This window comes from Protopterus annectens, chromosome 9.part0, assembly GCF_019279795.1.
Source record: "Protopterus annectens isolate FY-2018-M chromosome 9.part0, PAN1.0, whole genome shotgun sequence".
In the NCBI taxonomy this organism is placed as follows: domain Eukaryota; kingdom Metazoa; phylum Chordata; order Ceratodontiformes; family Protopteridae; genus Protopterus; species Protopterus annectens.
In genome coordinates, this window is record NC_056743.1 from 412,435,010 (window position 1) to 412,459,282 (window position 24,273).

A 24,273-nucleotide genomic window follows, 5' to 3' on the forward strand; every position below is an offset into this window, starting at 1 on the left:
GGATTTATCTATCCTCAACACTTATCTGGACATTCCAAAGTTCAAAATGCTGACATTACAACAGCTTTTACCTCTGTTGGGAAAAGATCACTGGATGGTAACTCTGGATCTCAAAGAGGCTTATCTTCATGTTCCTATCAGGCCCAGTTGCAGGAGGTACCTGCGTTTTTGGGCTGGAAATTTACATTATCAGTTCTCTGCATTGCCCTTTGGCTTATCTACTGCGCCCAGAGTGTTCACAAAGGTTCTGGCTCCAGTGATAGCCTTTTTCAGGTTAAGAGGAATACAGATTTATCCTTGCCTGATTATTGCACAACACAAGGACGAACTTCTGCATCCTCTACAGTATGTGATGGTAGTGTTAAGATGCCTAGGGTATTCTGTGAACGAAACAAAGTCCAGTCTAGTACCCTCTCAGGACATGTGCTTTCTGGGTGTGAGACTGAATACAGCTTCCCAGATGGCCTTTTTGACCCCGGACAAACAAAGCAGCCTTTCTCTTTATTTCCATCAAATGTCTCTACAGTCCAGGCTGACTGCAAGGACAGTCCTTCAAGCCTTGGGGTTCATGGCATCTTGTATTCTGGTGCTTCCCAATGCCAAACTGCATATGAGGAAGCTTCAATGGTATCTCAAAAATGTATGGACACAGCACTGCCAAGATCTAGACACTGTCATTCGGATAATACCTTGCATTCAGAAAGAATTTTTGTGGTGGGCTCAGGAATGTCACCTAAACAAGGGACTCTCTGTGACCCGACCAGAGGCGAGTCAGATTTTAACGACAGATGCCTCGGACAAGGCTTGGGGAGCACACCTCAATGGAAAATGGGTGCAAGACACGTGGCCTGTCAGACTTCAACATTTGCATATCAACTTGAAGGAGATGTTAGCAGTCCAATTTGCATTGATGGCTTTCAAGGATTTACTTCGCCCAGGACAGGTGTTGATTCAAACAGACAACACTACTGTCATGTGGTACATCAACAAGCAAGGGGGAACCCATTCGTACCCTCTTTGCAGGCAAGCGCTGATTTTGTGGGAGACTGCTCTCAGTTTACACCTCAATCTTCAGGCAAGGTTTCTACCAGGAGCACAGAACTCCTTAGCGGATGTGTTGAGCAGACAAATTGTGGATCCTCACGAGTGGAAACTGGATCCTCATGCGTTTCAAAAGTTGACAGTGTTATGGGGGACTCCAGACATAGATCTGTTCGCTTCTCCACTAAATTACCAGTTGCCAAAGTTTTGCACAAAAATGTTTCATCCCACAGCTTGGAAGGTGGATGCTCTATCATTCAGTTGGAGCAATCTTCATGTCTATGCCTTTCCACCTCTGCCTCTCATTCCCAAGGTACTCCTGAAGGCCAGAATAGACAAGCCATCCATGATTCTGATAGCACGGATTGGCCTCGACAGCACTGGTATCCACTACTGAGGAGTTTGGTGCGGAGCCTCCATGGCCTCTGCCTTTGATTCCGCATCTTTTGTCTCAGGAGGGCAATCACTTCCTCAATGTCAAGATTCAGTCTCTGCATCTCACAGCCTGGCATATTCTGTTTTAGACCCTGGAGGGTCTCAGCTTCCACAACAAGTTTTGAATGTTATTTTGGAGGCCAGAAGGCCTAGTACAAGGAAAGTTTACGCTGATAAATGGAGGAGATTTTTTCTTTGGAGCAAAGCGAAGGACTTTGATGTTTCCAAGCCTGATTTAAGTGTTTCTCTTCAATATCTTACTGAGTTATTGGACAAGGGTTTGTCTTTCTCCTCGATAAAGGTTCATGCTGCAGCCATTTCTGCTCACTATGACTGTGACCCTCCTTTATTTTCTCATCCTTTGTTTAAGCAATTTCTTAGAGGGGCAAAGAACATAAGACCCCCACTTAGAGCTCCTACTCCTGCTTGGGATCTCAATTTTGTGTTGGAAAAGCTTACTCTACAACCTTTTGAGCCTGCAGCTACTGCCGAGTTAAAGTATTTATCATGGAAGACTGCTTTTTTGTTGGCCATTACCTCTGCAAGAAGGGTTTCTGAATTACAGGCCCTTATGGCAGTGGAACCTTTCCTGATTTTTCATAAGGATAGGGTATCTTTGCGTACTAATCCTTCCTTTATGCCTAAAGTGGTTTCTAGTGTGGCCTTGAACCAAACTATTCATTTGCCTACTTTTTATGCAAACCCCAAAATAAAGGGAGAAGATTTTGCATACTTTGGATATTCACAGGCAGTTACGTTATTATTTGAGCAGAACCAAGGGGTTCAGGCAGTCTCAGCAGTTGTTTGTTTCTTTTGCTTTGGGTTCTCAGGGAAAACCTGTTTCAAAACAAACTATTTCTAAATGGATTGGGTTTTGTATTTCTTTCTGTTATTCCCATCATGGTAAGGAGATTCCGGCTGGAATCAGACCTCATTCCACTAGAGCTACTGCCACTTCTACTGCCTTTCTAAGGGGTAGCTACAAAGATATTTTGGAAGCAGCCACTTGGAGTTCAGTACATACTTTTCCAAGCATTACCACCTTCCTCTTTATTCTAAGTCTAGGGCTGGATTTGCCACTGCAATTTTACAGGGCATTTTAGCAGCCCCTAATGCTTTATGATTTTGCCATCCTCCCTTTACCTCTGCTTTGGGATTCTACCCATATGTAAGGACTGCAGCAATGTGAGATGAAGAACATAGTACAGTTTTGTACCTACCATAAATGTAGATGTTCGAAGATCCACATTGCTGCAGTCCAATTCCTCCCTCCTTCCCCTCTGTAGTTTGACATGGTTATATGGTTTGGGTGATGGTTGTTGTTGGGCATGTTTTTGGGAGGTATCCTGTTTTTGGGCTGTGGCCTTTCTTTTTAGGGCCTTCTGACATCTGGGGCAAGAAAAGACTGAGGATATGACGTCGGTCATGCGCTTTTATACCCTGACGCTCTGATGTCAGATCTAGGCGCCCATGACCGACGTCCGCCTAATACTTTGGTATTCGGGCCGACCGAGGACAGCGGACTACCCATATGTAAGGACTGCAGCAATGTGGATCTTCGAACATCTACATTTATGGTAGGTACAAAACTGTACTTTTCGAAGACAGTATTACTACTTACAACATGGTAAAAGAACTGTGTCTGTATGCTGTACACATGTACAGATATCAGTTTGTTTAGTCTTGTAGGATTATGGAAATTATACATTTGCCATATTTCTCATTATTATGCCCATATCTTTGCAAGGGAGCGTGGTTACGACACAAATGATGCATCACTTTGAAGCTGATATTGAGCCACACAACTTGTACACTGATATGTAGTCTGTCTGTTACAGGTGATGAGATATTATGCTTTATCAATGATGAGAAATATAATAATCCTATTTCTGTGAATATCTCAGTAAAGGAGCATCACACAGTAATGGTTAATGTATCATTTTAAAGCTGAGATTCATACAAACAAATTAATTACAAATTGTATGGGTCTACATGGTACATTCACCAAGATATTGTGATTTGTTTTACCAAAAATGTAAAAAAATATGTATAATATTAGAATTCCTTGGCAAATATTTAATGACTTAGATATGCACTATCAAAATTTACATTGTTGGAAAGGTCAATGTGTGCTGAACAACTTTCACATTTACATTTTTAGTCTAGCTCTTATGGTTGAAGAGTTATGAACATTTGTTTTCTGCATGGTATTACAAATGGATTATCTGAAAATGAGCTCAGGTTGTTCCTATTGTGGACGTAAGCAGGCAGCATTTCCTCAGCTGCACTGGATTGAATTAGTTAATTCCTTTTAGGCACCACTACTCTGAGGATATGCTTTCAGTCCTGAGGGAGGCCAGGAAACCTACTACAAACAAAATCTTACTTAGCTGAATGGGAGAGATTTTCAAAATGGTGTCTGGGCAAGGGCAGGGATCCATGCATCACAGATCCCCCTAGTTCTTCCTACTTGTGTCATCTAGTAAAGGGGGGACTTTCTTACTCTTTAGTGAAAGTCCACCTTTCAGCAATCTCAGCCTGTCTGCCACTAGACCCTCCCCTACTAGCCAAGCTTGATGTGAAGCTATTCTTTTAAAGTGGTCTTGCACATCAGACCACCAAGAAAACCCATACCACAACCCTGGAACCTGAACTTCACCCTGGAAATACTAACAGTCTCCATTGGCTACTCTGCAAATGTGCACATGGAAGACGGTCCTGCTAGTGGCCATAACTTCAGCCAGAAGGGTGTCTGAATTACAGGCCCTAATGGCCTTCCCTCCATACACTACTTTCCACAAGGACAAGGTAACACTAAGAACTAACCCTTCCTTTATGCCAAAGGTGGTCTATGATCAAACCAATCTATTCATCTACCCACCTTCTATCCCTCTCCCACCAATGAAAATGAGAGAATACACCACTTCCTGGATGTACACAGACAGCTAAGGTTTTACCTTGACAAAACAAAATCCATAACAAAATCTAATCGGCTGTTTGTCTTGCCCAGGGCCCTGGGGTGGAAGGAAACAGTCTCCAGACAAACCATTGCATGTTGGATTAGAAAAGCTATTTGCCTGTTATTCACCCCATGGCAAAAAACTCCCACAGGGAGTTAAAGCTCACTCTACCAGGGCAGTGGCAGCCTTCAAAGCCTTCTTAAAAGGCCTGGACACTGCATCCATACTAGAAGCAGCCACGTGGTCCACCATTCACACTTTCACCAAACACTACAAGTTAGATAATGTCTCCAGAGCATGTACAGGATTTTCCAGAGTAATTCTGCAGGGCTTTGTGGAATCAGCTTTTTCTACCTCCTCCCATTCTTCCAACTAAACTGTGGTACTCTCGCACAGCAAGAATACTGCAACATAAGAATAGAAGGACATAGAATAGTTGTGTAAAATGTTACCATAACCGTAGATGTCCTTCTCTTTCATGTTGCAGTACTCCTTCCCACCCACCTAACCCCCTTATCATTTTTCTCTCACTCATTACTGATCTGTCTTGGGTCTCCTGGAGGTTATATCCTACCCTGTGACCAATTTGACCAGAAAATGGCTCCTTGATCCTATGACTGACATTACTGGCTACTCTACGTACTCCTGTCCAGTGGGGCTTTCATGTTCTGTGGTCTGTGCATGCAGACATTACATTTAAGTTCCTTGGTTTATGGCCCTATGTGTGTGACATCCCACACAACTGCAACAGCCAAGCTGAAGCTTTTGTATAGGAGCCAATGTATGGGTTGCCTGAAGTGGAAAATCCCACACCAAGAATACTGCAACTATTTGGAAGAGAAGGACATCTATGGTTATGGTAAGATTTTACACAACTATTCTTTTTTAGGAAAATGTGATTAAATTTTAAGACTGCCTCATTGAGAGGGAGTTGCTTAAGGAAAGACCAATTGATGCTAGATAGTATGGCATGAAATAAGTTGGCATTTAAAAGTTGGATAGTTTACAGAAGTCTCTAGGAGTCTGTTTTGGGTAATTGAATAGTGTGTCTTTGGATGGTGGTAGGAAGATGATCACTTAAGGTTTCTGGTCAGGTACAGGGGCTGTGTTGGAGGTTAGGGGAGTTTGTGAGGATCCAGACAATAGTAGTGCTGCAAGTGGGGGTTGTTATTAGTTGGTGGGATCCATGTAGGTTAATACACATTTGTGGAGAGTCTGTTAGTTTAGTCCAGTCAATGTTGACATCTCCAAGTATAAAGGTTTCTTAAGGTATACTTTGGGAAAACCAAGGAAAGATATGTTCAAGGGTTGGGATATTATTGCCTGGGGGATCTGTATTGAGGCAATGACAAATGTCTTGTGAGTTTAGATGGCAATTAAGGACAATTAGTTCAGCTTGGTAAAAGTTGGGAATAGAGATAGTAATTGGGGTGAGGTTAAGATTTTCTGAGTAGAGGATGGCTATGCCACCCCCTTTTCTTTGGGATCTGTCAGAGTGGTAAATATAGCCAGGTGGAAGTATTTCATTGTTTGTAATATGTGGTTTTAGCCAGGTTTCACATAAGGTTAGAATGTGAGGGGATGTATGAGCTATACAGATATGAAGCTCACAGATTTTATTAACAAGGCTTTGAATATTTAGAGAAAGGATAGGTAGGTGTTTAGGAGATGTGAGAGGATTGGGAGGATAGGTAGGGAGTGGTGTAAGAGGAGTTCGGGAAGTAGTAGTCATATTGAGGGGTATGTGTTTAGGGGAAGGGGCAAGAGGGCCGCAATTGGGGTGGATATCCCCAGAGAGGAGTATGTTACTAGTGTAGAGGTTGAGGAGTAGGTGAAGTGTGGAGATATAAATATTTTGATTTGAGTTTGCAGGAGAGGGATACAGCTGAAGTAATGTATATTTATGAAGGTAGATCTTGGGGGAATTGGAGAGAAGGGGAGATTATAAAGGAGTGAGAATTGATGGTGGATGAGGTGAAAGAATGTTTGAAAGGGGGGAAGAGGTTAGTGTGATAAGAGGTAGAGAGCAAGAGAAGTATTAGAACTGGAATACAAATGTAAAATTACACTGTGTGAAATGCAGGGTATAGCTGTGGCGTTGGGTAGAGGAGGATAGGTAAAGAGGAAGTAAACTTATGATAGTGTAAGAGTAGGTAGGATAGCGGACAGGAAGTGGCATGTGAGTAGTGTAGGAAGGAAGGGGAGGGACTAGAGAGGATACAAGTAATTGAAGTGGGGGTGGGTGGGAATGGGGGTAGGGGAGCGACTGGGTGGGAATGGGGGTAGGGGAGCGAGTGAGCCTGAGCCCAGTGAAGTGCGAACGGAGCAGGCTAGCCCCAACTGAAAGGAAGTGCCAGGAACAAACAAGAAAATAAGGTAAGAAAATAAAAGTATAGCAGTGAAAGTAGCCAGCTCAGAAGAGAGGGGAAAAATAATGCAGAAGAATAAGGAAGATTCAATGAGATTAAAATGAGGGGGGAGGAAGATTAGAAGATAATAATGATAGCTTAATATAGATTGCAGAAAGAAAAAGAAAACAGTTTAAGAGGGAAGAGAAGAATCGGAGAGTCAGTAAAGTTAAAATTGAAAGTATAGAAATGCAGTAAGGTAAACCAAGGATAGGAAATCGGGGAAAAAACAGGGAGGGTGAAATTTAAAAATATAGTCAGGGTATCCAAGTACTAGGGGCTAAAAGTAGGCAGGCGATGTGAGTTAATGGCTGGGGCTAGATAAGGATAATACTACTTATTTTAAACAAAGGACAACTACACTATTATCTGTTTATATACTTTAGGAAGGAAAAGCTGGATATTTAAAGGTCTTTGGTCATATGCAGAGTTACAGTGATGTGTTCTTGGCCAAATACTGTATTCCATATGTTTTACACACATAGGATGGTTGGGTCTGGACATTCAGCGGGTCACTGGACAATTGCAGAGATGAACTAAGTTCAAAGCCAAGTCTAAGAAGATGGAAGAAAGGAACGGGATTAATATGAGCAAAAAGCAAGAAATACAAGTACCAAACTCACTAAGACAAGTGTCAGTATTAAGCTTGCAGAGATGGACTAATACCAAAAAGGCATCAGGACAATATAAAACAAGTCAACACTGAGGGGTCTGATAGTTGCTGTTTAAAATTGTCTATTCACAGTACAGCCAAAATATCAATATACTGAAGGTAAAACACAATATAAAGGTTCATGGCTTACTCGATAAAATACATAAGATGCATATAAGAGAAAGCTCCAGCCATGAACTATTTCACTTCCTTGGTTAGCAGATAAAGCCACTAAAACTTGTCAATTAATTCATTTAATTAACAGATAAAGACTTTAATTCCAGTCTCATTTCGGTTGTTTCCAGTTAATTCCAGTATAGTACAGTCTCAAACAATTCGTTCAATGGTGAGTCGCTATGAATGGGGTAAAACTGTTAAGTCCTAAAACCCCATAGCAACCTTACATCAGCAGTCAGACTGCGTGTATTCTACAAAAATCTACAGAATAGCAGTGTTTCATTCAACTACATGTATTCTACAGATTAAGTATTCCAAGCAGCCTTCTCAGCAACATTTCAGAACTTCAACAGAAACAGCTGCAGTAAGTAACCCTTTCAAGTACAGTTTTAGTGCAGCAGCCAGCTTAACTTCAAGGTTTCATTAACAGCTTACAGTGACACTTTTTCCAGTCTATCAGTCACTACAGCAAATTTTTCATAATAGACTTTTCAGCAGCACACCAGTGTTTTTTCCATACCTAAAGATTGTAAACTCTATACAGAATAAGCCAGAAATTATGGCACTACAGTTTCTCATTACAGAGCAGACATTTCACTGTTAGCAAATTGCAGACCACTAGTGTATACTTCAGGAAAAGCCTCAAAGAACTTCAACAGACCAACACTAAATCAACAAATTTCAGCAGTGTTCCATCAAAACATAAGACATTAGCCAGTTAAAAACTTTGAAGTTTCCAGGGTGACATCACACAGCCAAGAAGCAAAAAAAAAAAGGCTAAAAAGCTGCAGACGACAGACACATTCTTCCAGAATCTGCATTTTTTCAGTTAACAGCTCAAAAATGTTTAAATTCATCTATAAAAGTCATTTGCGTACCTGTTGTACAAACATGCTAAGTAATACTTCTACAGTTAAAGCATCCGTAAATATCTGGGTAAAGCCGTCTAAAAAACTGTGTTCCAAAAACGTTCTTTTAAAGTTAAAGGCTATTAGTTCAGAAATGTTAAATATTTCTAAATGCAGAAGGGTTAAATCACAGAAGCAGGCTACAGCAAAGCATTCACATAATGAGTCTGCTTCTATCAGTATGGTTTCAGACTTAAATAACACAAATTTTTGTGTAAATGCTTCAGCACATACAATTTAACATACAGAGTTAATTTGAAGTACACTTTCAAATACAAATGCTCAGAATGTAATGCATTCTTGTTTACATGTAATTCCAGGCACAAAGATAAGTACCAATATAATTACAGAAAAAACATCAATGTACAAGCCAGTGCAAATATTGCACTGAGGGGGGGAATATTCAAACTTCATTGCAAACTACTGTTTCAGACTAAAATAAAGAAATAACACATTCCATAGCCAGATTGTGTTGTTGCTAGTTCTATAACAAAGGATTTTCAGCTCATCTGTAAAGGGTTTGGCAGTCCAGTACCAAAGCATTTATCAGTCATTGTTTAAGGTTAAAAAAAATAACAATATTTCATTGTTTACAGAAAAATGATGGAATATTGTACTGATTAATACAGACAAATCAACTTCACTTACACATAGATCTTTATTAAAGGGCACAAATGCAGTTTTGTCAGGATTTAAAGGGTCAAAGATTACAGCAGCTAACAATTCAAAGTGTAACAGCTCTGTACTAGGTATGAACGTGTCATTAGAGTTGTATACTGTTTTAGACTTCAGTAACAAGATTTTTGCAAATGTACAGAATTTGAAAATTTGTTATGACAGAAACATGCAGATTTATGGTTTAAAGATAACATAAATTCCAGTTCAGCTGACACAGCTGAAGTGCTCAGAAAGACACATTGGGTGTGGCCAGTTAGGAAAAATGGGTAACCATATGCATCTGTCTTGTAGGGTATGCCAGAAATGACAGTCAAGTTAATTCACAGAATAAAGGGTTTACAGTTACAGATTTGGCAAATTAATGTTTTGTGTTATTGTCTTGTTTAGAAGTCATTAGTTAAGAGCTTTGTATTAAAGTGCTGCAATGCCTAAACAATATCTTAATACAGACAGAAACAAAAAAGGCATTTACAAATATTAAATGTTTTGTTAGTTTGCAGAATATTAAAAGTCAGTGCTACATTGTAAAAGTGACAGTACACTCAAAAGAGTTCAAATCCTATGCATAAAAACAGTACATCATAAATATGTTTCAATAAAGTCACAGGTTCAACTCTTATGTTAGGAAGAATAAACAAACGTCTGGAATTAAATCCGTTTAAATCTGGTAATAAATGTATTTATGTAATCAGTTTAAGATTGTATATATTTCATACAGAAATTACAGTTTACTAAGCACACCAGATCAGATTACAGCCAGCTTAGCAAACTGAATTAAGGACAGCATTGTATGCTATAAGGCAGTATGGTAAAGATCAATTTAATGCATTTACAGTTTTTACTATTTATCCAAGAAAATTGAGATGGTAATGATACATTCTTGCAGCATTCAGTAGTGCTGAAAAGTTAAATGACGTCAGTAAATAAATGGTTATGGTGAGGCAGTGGGTGGAGTTTGTCACAGAACAATATGCTAAAATCTGAGTGTCACGACAGTAAATGTAAAAAGTTCAACAGTTAAGATTAATTTTATACCGGTGCAGAAATACACAGTGTTAAATTACTACTTTAGTTTCATTTGAGGTTATGACAAGAAAAACAATGTAATAATAAATTTACAGCCTTTCCATGTCACTGTTGTACATTTCACACTTGCAAGAGTTTATTAGCAGCAAATGTTTTTCATGTAGTGGTAGAGTGTGACTCAACTGATGGTATATCCTGGTTTAAATTATCTGTCTTTTGGGTTCCTGATAACATGACTGGGATGGACCCCATTCCTAAGTCAAAGTATGATTAAAGTTCATGAAATTAGTATTATTTCAGTCTTTGTTAGCCAGATGTGCTCTTCACAGCACCCGCAACGTGCCCAAAACTGACTCCTTCTGCAATCCATACAGAGTTGCATGTATCCGTAATGTATCGAAGTATGACTATAAATTCTTTTTTTATAAGACCCATTGCTCCTCCTCCTGTTGGAACTGTCTGAGTATCCTTCTTCCACGTTGCTTTCATTTCTGCCTGTAAATCCTGGTATTTATTTTTTACTTTTTGTCTCACTGTATGTAAGACACTGTAGTCACACGGTGTAATAATTTCAATGATCAGTGCTCCTTTTGTCTTCTTTTCTTGGACTACTGTATCTGGTTTTCTTGCATCTGTTTTTTTTTTTTTTTTGAACTGTAGGTAATGGGTGATTTTTCTGCAATGTGTTGTGGTTCATGTTTCCAGTGCTTCTCAGCTACATCAGTATCAGTGTGCACAATCCCTAATGCAACAGTCTTGCCACATTATTATGCCTTTCACTATACAGTCCTTCTGCCATTAGTCTATCACAGCCAGCAACAAGATGTGCAACTGTTTTCCAATTCTGTTTTACAAAACCTGCATTTGCCTGTTTCTCTGTGTTCAATAGATTTTGTAAACCAACGTGTATGTAATCCACTGTCCTGGGCTGACAATATTATCCTCTCATCTTTTGGTTTAAATTTACCTCTCCATAACCATTCCTGGGTTAAATTCAGATTGACATGAGGTTGTTCTAGGAGTTTTGTGTACTTGCAAGTATATTTATGAATTTTCTGCATTTCTTGCCTTCTCATCTGATCCTTCACGTTATATTTTTTTCTTTTGTATTTTGGCACATTCAGTTGCTTTGTTTTTTACCTACTTCTGGTTTGATTTCCATTCCTGCTTGACATCAATATGTGTCTGGTAAACTAAGCAGGGAAGTCATCTTAGACTTGTTCTTGTATTTTAAAACTTTCACTGTGTTTGGATCTTGTAAGGTCAGCAAATATGTATGCACTCCTACGATTGCAGATCTATGCATGTAATCAGTTTTGAGGAGGCCCATTCCTCCTCCAGAACGGGGAATATATAACCTTGGTATGCACTGATTTTTGTAAATCATTTGATAAGCATGAAGCATTTTTCTTGTTTTCCTGTCCAATTGATCCAATACCTTTTGGGACCAGTCCGTTATTCCAAAACTGCAAGTTAGAACAGGAAGAGCAAATTAGTTTACAGTTTGGACTTTGTTCCTAGATGTCAGAGCTGTTTTCAGTATTAATTTTATTCTTCTAAAATATTCCTTGCTAAGTTTTATTGTTGGAACTTCATCAGTTCCCAAATATTTAAAGACCCCCTCTTGCTCTTTTCAGTTCATCTGATGTACAGTTTTAAATCATCCACAAAGAGAAGATAAGTCTGTACACTTTGTTGTTTTCTGGGAGACCGATTGTAGCCATGACCTAATCTGTTAAGTAGACAGCTTTATCGGTTAAGGGTAAGAGAAAACAGCAGTGGTGACAGTCACCCTGGAATATCTCCCTTTGAATTTTTATCCCTGGGATAACAAATAGTCTTTTATCATGGCTTAACTGCAAAGTGGTTTGCCACTGTTTCATGGTCGCTGTGATGTAGTTTCAGTGTAGGGTGCATCTTGTACATTTGCAAGCATTCTTTTATCCATGAATGTAGAATGCTGTCAAATTCTTTTTTGTAGTCTATCCACGCCATACTTAGATTCTTCCCTTTTTACATTTCTCCATTATAACTTAATATTTAAGAACAAATTATCCTTTGCTTCATATGACTTTCTCTTGTTACCCTTTTGTTCTATCGCCATGATTACGTTTTCTTCTATATGACTATAAACTCTCTTGGCATTGTTATACATTGTTGGAAGGCAAAGTTATTGGCATATAGTTTTTAGGATAGCTTGCAGTTTCACTCTTGAGGAGGAGTATAATTTTTCCGATTGTTAACCAGGTTTGCAATTGTTCGGGGTGTGCAATATAAATAGTTCTTATTCAGGGCTAAATCTTCATGCAAAGATGTTAATACTTTTTGCCAGAAGTTAGGTACTACTTTTGGGTCTGGGGTTTTCCAGTTAGGAGCTTTTATTAATTTTGTTTCAATTTTTTTGTCTGTTACTTCATCCCATTTCATATCCTGTATATTTGAACTTCTTATTCTTTCTTTTACTTATTCTATCTGTTCAGCATCTTTATGTTCCACAGGATCTTCATTGATATTTCTAGAAAATGTATCTAGTTCTTCTTTTTTTGGTGGTGTTTCTATTCTTTTTGCCTCATTTCACAATTCTCTTTAAAAAATTTTAGGTCATCAATAAATTTGCTTATTTTGTACTTTTCCTCTGTATTTATTTACATATATTTTAAGTTTTTCTGCCTGTGTTGATATTTTTCATTTAGTATTGGCAATAGTGCACAACAGATCCTGATCTGTTCTGATACTGAGTGTTGCTTTTATCACGTCTATTTTTCTAAGTATTTTTGTTGATCTGTTCACTCTTCTGTACTCTTGTAACAGCAGTACTTCTTGTCTTAATTGCTTTTATAGTTTTCTCTATTCGATACTTCTGTGATAGCATTTGATTTTTCTCCCCTTCGTTTCCGTTACTGCCCTGTGTTTTTGTGGTAAAACTTTATCTGTTGTCAATTTAGCTGCACAGCAATGTATCTTATTTACTTGTGTTATATCACATGAATTTCTTTAACAGTCTTGATTACTTTGTTCATTTGTTTTATCAAACTTCTAACATTTGGGGTCTTATTGAATTTCTGTAGTCTATTTCTTTCATTGATATTAATATGTCTATACATCTCTATAAAATCAAGCAATTCTTCTCTTAAATCATTTTCTTCTGAACTAATTTCACATTTTTTCTTTGTTTTCTGTGATCATTCTACAAGAAGTTCCAGAAAAATCTTCCTGTGACATATTCTCTTCAGCTTCATACTGTGTCATCCATTGCTTTTTCATATGGGAACTCGCTGGCCTGTCACTCCACAACACTGACTGCATCAAAGTTGCCACAGTTTCCTGTTCTTTCCCTTGCTGTGCAACTTTTATACTGATTTCCTACTGAAGACCTCAAAATATTTTCATATGTATGGTGACTGATCAGATGCATCCCGCTCCATTGGTTTCTCCTTAATTTGGGGGTTCATTTTCTGTCATGCTGTGATGTTATCAGAGTTAGATTTTTTAAGCTGAATCAGTCACTTCTGAGGTAATCCACCACTTCAGTTTGTATTTATTTAACTTCTCCATTACTAATCCTCTGTTACTTCCCCCTTTGTTTTCTGATTTTTTTGTATTGTAACATTTTCGCCATGTAGATCTTTATACCGATTGTTCACATTGTACTACTGTACATTTTTCTCATTGTATTTACTCTATATTTTTTGTACATACTTTTCTTTCAGTTTTGTAATTCCAACTTTTAATTTCTTGCACTGTGGAGCTTTTCTCCATAAGTCTCCACTAAAAGTGGGTTCTGCATGGCCCAGTGGACTTTCCTGGTAAACATAATGCAAATAAATAAATAAATATCTGGATTCCTTTGCTTGTATTTTTCTTCCAATATCTTTGGTGCTTATTTGTATTGATTAGTTTTGATTTCACCTTTGCCTAAATATTGCACCATATTAAAACTCTTTTTCTTTCCCATGTCCATATTTCTTCCTCAGATGTCTCTCGCTGCACCTGTTTCTACTTATTTTGGGGACTCATCGTTTCATGATACTGTGATATAACCTGTGTTATTCCATCACTTAGCAGGTATTCCATAACTGCAGCTTCTATTTGTTTAACTTCTTTTTTTTTTTTTTTTTTTTTTTTTTTACTAATCTTCTGTTCTGAGCTCCCCCTTTGTGATCTTATTTTTTGTATTGTGACATTTTCCATATCTAGGTGCCTTTGCCTGTATTTCTGTTCAAATACCTTTGCAGTTGCCTTTTTTTTTCTTTTTGCATTGATTAGTTTGGCTTTCTCTTTTGCATAAATATTGTATCATGTCAGATCTTTATTTCTTTCTTTCCCATGTCCCTGATTCTTTTTTATACCTTTAAGAAATCTCTAGATTTTGTTCATATTTTTGCATTTTCTCAGGTGATTCTTTTTCCAAACAGCCCAAGGTATCTTGGTCTATATAATGTTTTTCATGAATCTCTTGTATTAATGAACACAAATTTGCATTTTAAGCTTTTGTCAGCTTTTCTTGTGCAAGTATTTTTCTTTCCACTAATTTCTCTCTCACTCTTTTTAAATACCTTCTATGCAGAAATTCTGGGTTTCTTGCATAATAGTAACAATACATATTTTCTGTCTTATTCTCAGGAGTGGTGATCAGATATAGTGGATATTATACAGTGAGTATCCTCAGGAGTGGATATCCGACATAGTGGATATTATACAGTGGGTATCCTCAGGAGTGGATATCAGATATAGTGGATATTATACTGTGGGTATCCTCAGGAGTGGATATCGGATATAGTGGATATTATACAGTGGGTATCCTCAGGAGTGGATATCAGATATAGTGGATATTATACAGTGGGTATCCTCAGGAGTGGATATCAGATATAGTGGATATTATACAGTGGGTATCCTCAGGGGTGGATATCAGATATAGTGGATATTATACAGTGGGTATCCTCAGGAGTGGATATAGTGGATATTATACAGTGGATATCCTCAGGAGTGGATATCTGATATAGTGGATATTATACAGTGGGTATCCTCAGGAGTGGATATCGGATATAGTGGATATTATACTCTGGGTATCCTCAGGAGTGGATATCTGATATAGTGGATATTATACAGTGGGTATCCTCAGGAGTGGATATCAGATATAGTGGATATTGTACAGTGGGTATCATCTTTATTGCTCTTTTCTGACCTGTCAGCTTTTGTGAACGACGACTACTTCTACAAAACTAGGTCATCCTCCCCCTGAGCCTGGCCTAACCCCATTGTAGGAATGTTTCCTTGTCTTGAGGATTCTGTACGGTTAATTTTGTCCTGTCACCAGTGTGCCTACCAGGATTAGGCACTTTTTATCCTGTGACTTGTGCACCCAGCTATATTTTTGTTTGTTTTTACCTGCTTCTGTCTATGATATATGCTATATAAAGCACAGTCTATATATCAATGTTGTCTTGGTGAGCTTTTGTAAAAGCAGGGTCCCCTCATGAAGGTACTCACCAAGACTTGGATGAATTCAGTTCCAGAAATACTACTCTCCTTTGCTTGCTGATTTTAGCATCTCTCCATTCAGACCCCTACTACTCTCCCATGAGGGCCTTCTTATGCATATTGATTCTAATTTCTTATTCTTTCTGCTGCTTTATTATTCTCGACTTTATTTGTCCTTTTATCCCATCCCATTCTCTCCATATTTTCTCCTCTACTCATCTTCGTCACTCTGTAACATGTGTCCTGAAAATCTCCAGTGTTTCTCTAATCTCCCCTCTTGTTGCCTCTTTGTTTGCAATCTTATCATTGCATGGTATGGCAACCTTATTGGGTCTGTTTTTGTTTCTATCAGATGTCTCTGCTCTGTGGTGATGTATCCTGTATCCAACCTTGTCCTGCTTTCATGTTTATGAGAATAAAATGTGAAACCATCCCCTCTCTATAATCCTTTCCCAATTTCCAAGTGTCTGTCATATCTATGATAGTAGAAATTCATGTAAAGAAATTCCATCCTGTGGGTATCCACCTGTTCATTGGTGCCTTATCTACCTCATCTTTGTTAGTTGTAACTTTCCAAACTTCTAGCCATATTGTTAGTCCTTCCTGAAATTTAAACACAACTTTCTAATTGCTCCTACTGTTGCACCTGGGGTAAATATACCACAGTTACTGTTAGCTGCTCCCCTTCTTTTCTCTCCCTTATCCCTGCCATCCTTCCCTGTCTAATTTCCAACTTACCTAGTATTTCTAGCGGCCATGGGCATTTCCTAAGAATATTTACACCCCTTCTTTTCTATTCCCCATACTAAGCTAACCTCTTATATAAACCCCCTCCTTTCAACTTTGTCACCTCTTTCTTTGTATGAGATATGTTTCCTGTAGAATTATGATCTGCACTTGCGACCTTTTAACATGTCCCAAAATTCTCTTCCTTTCCTCCCCAATCCATTTACGTTCCACGATTTTAAATCCATTATACTATGTCATCATCAGAAGTTATTTTTTTTTAGCATTTCTTGTACTTTACTGCATCTCTCTTCTTGCCTAGGTGTCTTTTCTGTACGTCTCAAATCTTTCTTCACCTGCTCCTTTTTCACATTTATCATTCTGTTCTTCTTTCATGTCCCAGTGAGACCCCCTGCCATTTTCCCCTACAAATTATGTACATATTTACATGAATCGCATCTGCTTTCAGAGTATGTTTCCCTCTGTGCAGCTTGGTCCGCACCAAAACCCCAATTTTTGCCATAACTATGGCAGTGCACCAATTTGCCTTAAGGTTCTCCACTTACTAGGTTTTCTCCTCTCCGTATGCCTTAATGTCCTGTATTTCATTCTCTTTCTATCCTACTATTATTTCTCTATATGTTTCTCTGTTACTCCCAGTGTTTCCTTCCTTCCAACTTCAGTCCTATTGTTTTTCCTCTGTGTTTCACATTACCATCATTATCTGCGGGTAATGCCTTCTCTTGCTTGTGTCTGCTTCATCAGATCTATCTCTTTCTTCTGTCTTTTTCTATTCCTGTTTCCCTCTCCAGTTGTTAATTCTTACATCCCCCATAGTTCTGTTTGTACACTATCTAATCTTTCTTTCTGATCATTAACCCCCTTTCCCCGAGCTTCGCTCTCTCTATCTTTGATTTCCTAACCATTTTGCAAATTTCACCCTACCTCCTTCTGTCTTTTACCATCCCCTAAAATCGCTTGTCCGTACCCTATTATTATTGTTATTATGACTCTAACTTTTCCCTGCCTACAGGACACTTGCAGTACTTGTCTTACTGTTATTCCATCCTCGTTGGTGCACTCAGTTATTACTTTAATCTTTCTTCTGCATTGACTGCATGTCCTCTCTTATGATTGCTGTAGTTTTGAATATATGGTGGGCCCAAATGTCTGTCTCATCTTGTTCATACTGTTCCATTACTGTATGTATATCTGCTGATTTCTGTACACATTCTACTAGTCTACTTCCTACCTGTTCTACCTTGTTTATATTCCCCTTTTAATTTCCTTTACTACTCGCAACTAAATCCATTGGAATTCCATGTAGTTCAAATTTTACCTTGATATGTAGAAGAACTCTCTTCTCATTTATCCCCTTAAATTGATAGTCTAATGTGCCAGTTCATTCATAGTTGTACTTTTAATCCCCCCCCCCCCCCGGTTTCCTTCACCTTTCTAGTGCTCTCTCATTCATTTTACTGATATACTTGCCCTGTTTGTACCAAATTTGTCTACTTAGACTACAAGTCCTTTAATACTCACTAGAACTGGAACCTGCATGGTGGCGGTACGTGCCAGTAATATACATTTATACTGCACAGTTCTTTGTTCCTGCAATCCATCTGTTCTCAACATTCACCTTACAGCTCTCTTCCTTACCCATCTCTTTTTTTCGGCTCCCTATTACGCTGTCTGAGACGAAGGTTGTCGAATGAGTCTTTGTCGAACTGAAAAGTGCAAAAAGGCAAAATAGCGAAGCGGCTTTTCAGCAAATTCTTTCCTTGGGAAAGAATTTGTTTGGCCACTTTCACTACTTTGCCTTTTTGGCACTGTACTGCGATCTCGGAGTTGGTATATTTAAGTAGGGGAGGTGTGGGGGGGCAAAGCCACCCACATTATGCAATGTTTCATAGTTTTTTTTTTTTTTTTTCTCGGAACAGTGATTTTTTTTTTCCCTTGGAAAAAAAAATCGCTGTTCTGAGGTTTTGATGTTGTAAGCTTTCACTTGCATGGGGTCAATTATGTGTCATTTGCTCTTCTGAGTGTGCAATATCATAATATAGACCTTTTTTTTTTTTCTAGGTATGATGATGCTGTTTCTTCCCTTTCGCTGCAACTTATTTCCTCACCCACGCACTAGTAATTGGGAATGCTTCACTGTCAGCTATCCCTTCATTTCTTTTACTCTATTCTTTCTATTTTTATATATATATTTGCATAGGTCTCATCCTCTCATGCCCCCCCTCTCTTCTGAGTAATATAATGTCTTCATTGTGTATCCTCCCTATTGGGAGGAATTTACACTATTTTATACAGATGTTCGTACGTATTTTATGATGCGATGTAACTCCCTTATTACAAACTCTCGCCCCTTGTATAACCTTGTATGAATCTTACCCTTGTGTTATAACAGCTGTATGTACTTTCCTCCACTGTTTCTCCCTATCCTAACAGTAAATGGTACTGTAAATATCTTACCAGTAGTTTTAACACATTACCCTTTTAACTATTTTTTAATCCAATACTTTACTTGTCCACCAGTTTTCCTTTGTAGTAACAAATGTCCATTCATCCTGTTCAAGTCTGTTCAAAGTCTGTTTTTCAATGATCTTTTTTTGCTGTCTGTTTAGCTGTTGTAGAATTGCAGTCATTGGGTAGTATTTTTATAGAGTCTCTTCGTCTTCCCCCTTGTTTACACGAGTCTTTCAAGGGTTATCCCTTCACATTACTTCTGCTCTGATCCTCTTTTTCTTGCCTCTTGAATCATTTCCACCTTTTATCTTGGTTATTGCAGACGCCAAAACAATGGGAAATAACTAATCTCCTCCTCCTGTTCCAGTCACCATCTATTTTCTTAGACTTCCCTCTCAGTACTTTGTCCTCCCGTGACTGCTGCTCTGATCCGTACATTTTCTGGTTTCTTTAGGAACGCAATGGCCTCTGCAAGGCTGGTAAAAGATTTTTGACACCCTGTGCAAAAATCTTTATTGCTGAGAAGAGTAACCTCCACCTCATGCCTTTGTTTCTTTACACGTTTTAATTACTGGCATCATTCCATTTCTTTTTTTACCTTGTCTTGAATGAATACTCATTGTTTATAAGTATATTGCCATCTCCCACTTTAATTCTTTAATTGCTAGATCTCCTTCAATATTTCCTTCTTTAATTTTTACTCTGGAGCCTGATTATCACCAGCCTTGGCCTTTTTTTGCATATCCTGAGCACGGCACCATGTGGTGTGGTGCACGTTTTCATTCCGAATCTCATCCACATTTCCAACAATGTCTGCATTGCTTTCCTGCAGTCTGTCCTCATACTTTTGTGGTAGACTAGCAGTCTTTGTTTTTCCTTCTTGCCCTGTCCTTGTTGCCAACTGTCATTACTTCCAAACACTAAAGTTGCAAGTCTGCTGAGTCCATCCTTGTTCTCCACTCTTTATTTTATGCCAATAATTCCTGAATCACTCCAGTCTACCTCTGTCTTTTTTTCTTGAAATGGCAGATTATCCATTAAAGTCTGAGTTTTTATTTATTTATTTTTGCATCTTTTGATTTGGAAAGAAAGAAAGAAAGAAATCCATAGTAACTTGGTTTCCTGTATTTCTTCCCTTTTAGAAATCCATAGTAACTTGGTTTCCTGTATTTCTTCCCTTTTAGAAATCCATAGTAACTTGGTTTCCTGTATTTCTTCCCTTTTTCGCCATCATTTTTTTCTTTTGTTTGGTTGATTCCTCCTCCTCCCTCCCTCACTAGTTTGTTAGCTGATCTGCCTGTCATTCACTCTGAAAATGTTTTAGTTTTAATTCTTAATTTTAAGGCTTCATCATTTCACTTTCTTTGCTAATTAGCAGAACATTGTGGTTTTAGTGTACTGTGTGGCACCATGCCAGAAGTCCAGTTAGTGAACTCTTATTTCATTTGTATTTTGATGGTGATTTTAAATCCTTTGAGTGTTTGTGGACCTGTCTACCTTACAGAAATGCATGAGAACAACAAGTGTTGGGTCCCTAATGCCACAGAACACAAGACCTAGATCTCCACACAGGCGTCTGAGACTGAGTACAGGGACAGGCCATAAAGCCTGCTTTGGTTGTTATGTCTGTAAACCTCTAATCTTTAATAAGGAACCTCCTGCGGTCTTTCTGGCTGTGTAATCAGTCTGGATAGCTACAGGCTGAAAGGGGTATTATGTTCCTTAATGGCCCCAGTTAGAGCCTTGTACAATGAATAGCAACATTTTTTGACTTGGATGACATGCCTTTTATAGGTTCATAGGTCGGTACTAGGCTATCTGCCCAAAGGCATTTATAAGTCTTGCCGGAATGTGTTTGTTTTCGCTGCCCCCTTAGATTAGTTCCCTGTAACTCTGTCCAGCAGAGCCACTGAAGTGATCCCCGAGGTAAACTTTCTGTTTCCCATCCACTCGTCAATGTTTCTCTTGAAGAGTATTAGCAAGGAGCTCTGTCTAATGTAGATTGGAATCTTGTTCCAAAGCATGGGAAGTCTCTGGGACAGGAATCTATCCCTCCAGCATGTCCTATTTATTGGTGTGGTGAGGTTTAGATCCCTAGAGCGTGTGGCTCGAGGGGATACGGTTTTCTTTAGGTGGAGCATGTCCATCAATTCTGGGTTGGACATGGCCGTGTATGTCAGGCAGAGATCACCCCTGAGTAGGCAGTATGCAACAAGAGTACAGCTGGAGTTTCTTCAGTCGAGCTGCATAGGGCATCTGTTTGAGGCCAGTGATCCTCTTGGTGAGGTATTTCTGTGGTCTTTCCAGCTGTTGCAGGTGTCTTGTAAGGTACATCTCAAATGGGACGTTGTACTCTGATGGATCTGATGAGTGATGCGTGGAGGGGCACAATGACCTTTTTCTTTATTTGGATGCAAACCCTTTTGTGATTAGGTGGGCCACATAGAAGGACTTTCTAACCACTTTGGCAATGTTATCAAAGGAGAGATTACTATCTACTTGGGTCCCTCGATCCCTTATTTCATCTTCCGTATTTAGGGGGCTACCACCTATGTGGTAGTTTGTGGGTACTTTGTTTTTTCCAAAGGGGATGACTATGCACTTTTTGGCATTTAGCTTGAGGCCATGGTTTTGACAACAGGTATCTGTCTCAGTGAGACCGTTTTGGAGGATGTCTGTGTCAGCCAGAGAGTCAATTATAGCCCCTAGTTTGCAGTCATCTGCAAACTTAGTCAGCCATAGTCCTCCTGTGCTTGCCTGTACCTCTGAGAAATATATGCCGAACAGGAGGGGTCCTAGGACTGAGCCCTTGGGAACACCACTTGTAACCGGTTTAGAGTCAGACCTAGCTCCCGCAATGCTTACCATGTGGGTTCCGTCTGTGAGCCAGTTGGCAACCCATCTCGTGATGTAGGGGTTTATGTTCAGGATGGTGAGCTTGTCTAGAATACCAGAATGGGGAATGGTGTCGAAGGCCTTTGCGAGGTCTAGGTAGGCTGTGTGGACCACTTTTTCCTTGTCTATAGCCTTGGTAACTGTCTCAAAGAAGTCCACTAGGTTTAGGAGGCATAATCTGCCCTTAACATAGCCAAACTGGGTAGGGTCCAGTGTTTGGAAGTTCCCAATGTCTCTGTTAATGTGATCCATGATGATGCACTCCATAGCCTTGCAGACCAAGCTAGTCAGGCTTATAGGCGATAGTTTCCGGGGTCTGTTGTGGCTCCATCTTTGTGGAGTGGAATAACCGCTGCTGTGCACCACTCTATGGGCACGTAGCCTGTGGAGAGGCAGAGTTTGAACAGTGTGTTTAGGTGAGGGGTTAGTTCATCTTTGAGCTCATGTAGGATGCAGCCTGGGACACCGTCCGGTTCCATTGATGCTGTGTTTTTGGCTTTGGAGAGGGCTGTTTTAACATGAGTGTCTGTGATTTCAGGGGCACTATATTCTTCTGGTATGGTTATGGGCCCTTTTGGGGGTGAGAGGAGGGTGAGGTTTGCACTGAACCTGTCTGCCAGGATGTTGGCTATCGGTTGGTTCAGTGTATTTTGTGCCATTCTGCACTAACTCCCAGCAGATCTGAGAATTGCCACTTAGATTCTTGACATAGCTAAAGAATGCCTTGTGGTTATCTTTGGTTTCCTTGGCAATTTTTCTTTCGAAGCTAGCCTTGGATGATTTTATGAGGGATCATAGTTTCTTGCTGATACTGATCAGGGATGTCTTCCCTTCTTGGGATTTTACTCTCTTCTGTGCTAGTTTCCTCCTCCTATTGTATAGCTTGTTTATGGTAGGGGTCCACCAGACTGGTTTCCTTTTCTTGGAGGAGTGAGTCTTGGTTTTGCTTGGGATAGCACCATCCATGCATTCTTGTAGGTGATCGTAGAGTGCATTAGTAAAGGATTTTGCTGTTTGGGCAGCATTATCCTTTAGTATGGGGGATTTGAAACTTTCCACCTTGGTCTTAAGTAATGTGAAGTTTGATTTTAAAGTTTTTCACAGTGGTTTCTTTGACCGGGGATGGGGGTGTAATGTGGATATCTAGAGTGATTAGTTTATGGTCAGATCTAACCAGCAAGGGGTTGACCTTCGGTGTGGAACACCGCCCATGTTGGTGATGACCAGGTCCAATATGTTGTCACCTCTGGTGGGGGTGTTTACCAGTTGATCCAGGGCATTTGAGTTTATAAAATTCTAGGAAATGTTGGGCAAGGGAGTTATTACTTGAGTAGTTCTCCCAGTTAATGTTTGGGTAATTGAAATCACCCAATATCAGGGTGTTTGGTAGGACCTTTATGTTTCCCAGTGTTTCCAGAAATGCAGAATGGGGGTCCTAGGACATGGTGGGTGATCTGTAGCAAGCTACAATTTGAATTGCAGTTCTGCCCGTTGTTAGTTGCATGTGGATGATCTCTGAAGCATCGTGCTGTGCCACTAACCTGGAGGTGTGGGTATCCTTGATGATTATGGATACGCCCCCGCCTTTTGTATTTCAGTCCGGGGTTTGTGGCCAAAATGTATGGTACGAGTTGTAGTCTGGTAGTACTTGGATGCTCTCTAGAGCCTTAAATCAGGTTTCTGTTACTGCACATATGTCTATCATCTCCATACTGAGGAGTGCCTCGAGTGCGTGTATTTTGAGGTTTAGACTTCTGGCACTGAGTAGCATTACCCTCCGTTTTTTGTTACTTGTGCTATTTACAGCGGTGGGTTTGTCTTTTGAGCCTTGCCTAAAAAAGGCACTATGGGGGTGGCAAGAGCCTTGGCCAGTATTCGAAAGCCCAGCAGGTGACAGATGCAAGCCGTCTCTAGCGAAGCAGCATGGCTTGTCAAGCATGTCATCCCAGACTGACAGACACTGGATCCCCTTTGAATAACACCAGAAGCTTGGCCAATTGTTGAAATTTTTTTTCTTTATACCATTGTATCATTCTTGGTGAGGGCAGGATGCTAGTCAGTGTCATACCGGCCTGAGCTACATGATCAGAGAGCTCCTCCATGTCTCTCTTCATGTAGTCCAGGAAGGTATGGCTCAGGTCATTCACACCAATATGGACAATGTCAGTCGTATTTGTACTTGTTCTGGAGTGACCTGAGTGCTTGTGTTATGTGGTGGATCCTGGCACTCGACAAGCAGCTAACAGTAACCTTCTACTTGTTCAGCCTAGTGAGTTGGACGTCAGTGTGCCTGACTATAGAGTCACCTATTACTAGTGTGTTGGGTATGTTGTTTTGCCATAAGGGTTGTGATTGCGTGCACACTGGTTTTGTGAAGTATGTGTTTCATGGTTTGTGTTGGGGGTGGTGTGGAG

At 39.6% G+C, this 24,273-nt stretch overlaps 1 protein-coding gene across 4 annotated transcripts in view; it reads left to right on the plus strand.

Annotated features, from left to right (window-relative positions):
• Positions 1–24,273, plus strand: part of NUDT18 (nudix hydrolase 18) — a 440,532-nt gene that overhangs the window by 297,449 nt on the left and 118,810 nt on the right. The gene's annotated exons all lie outside the window — the stretch shown is intronic.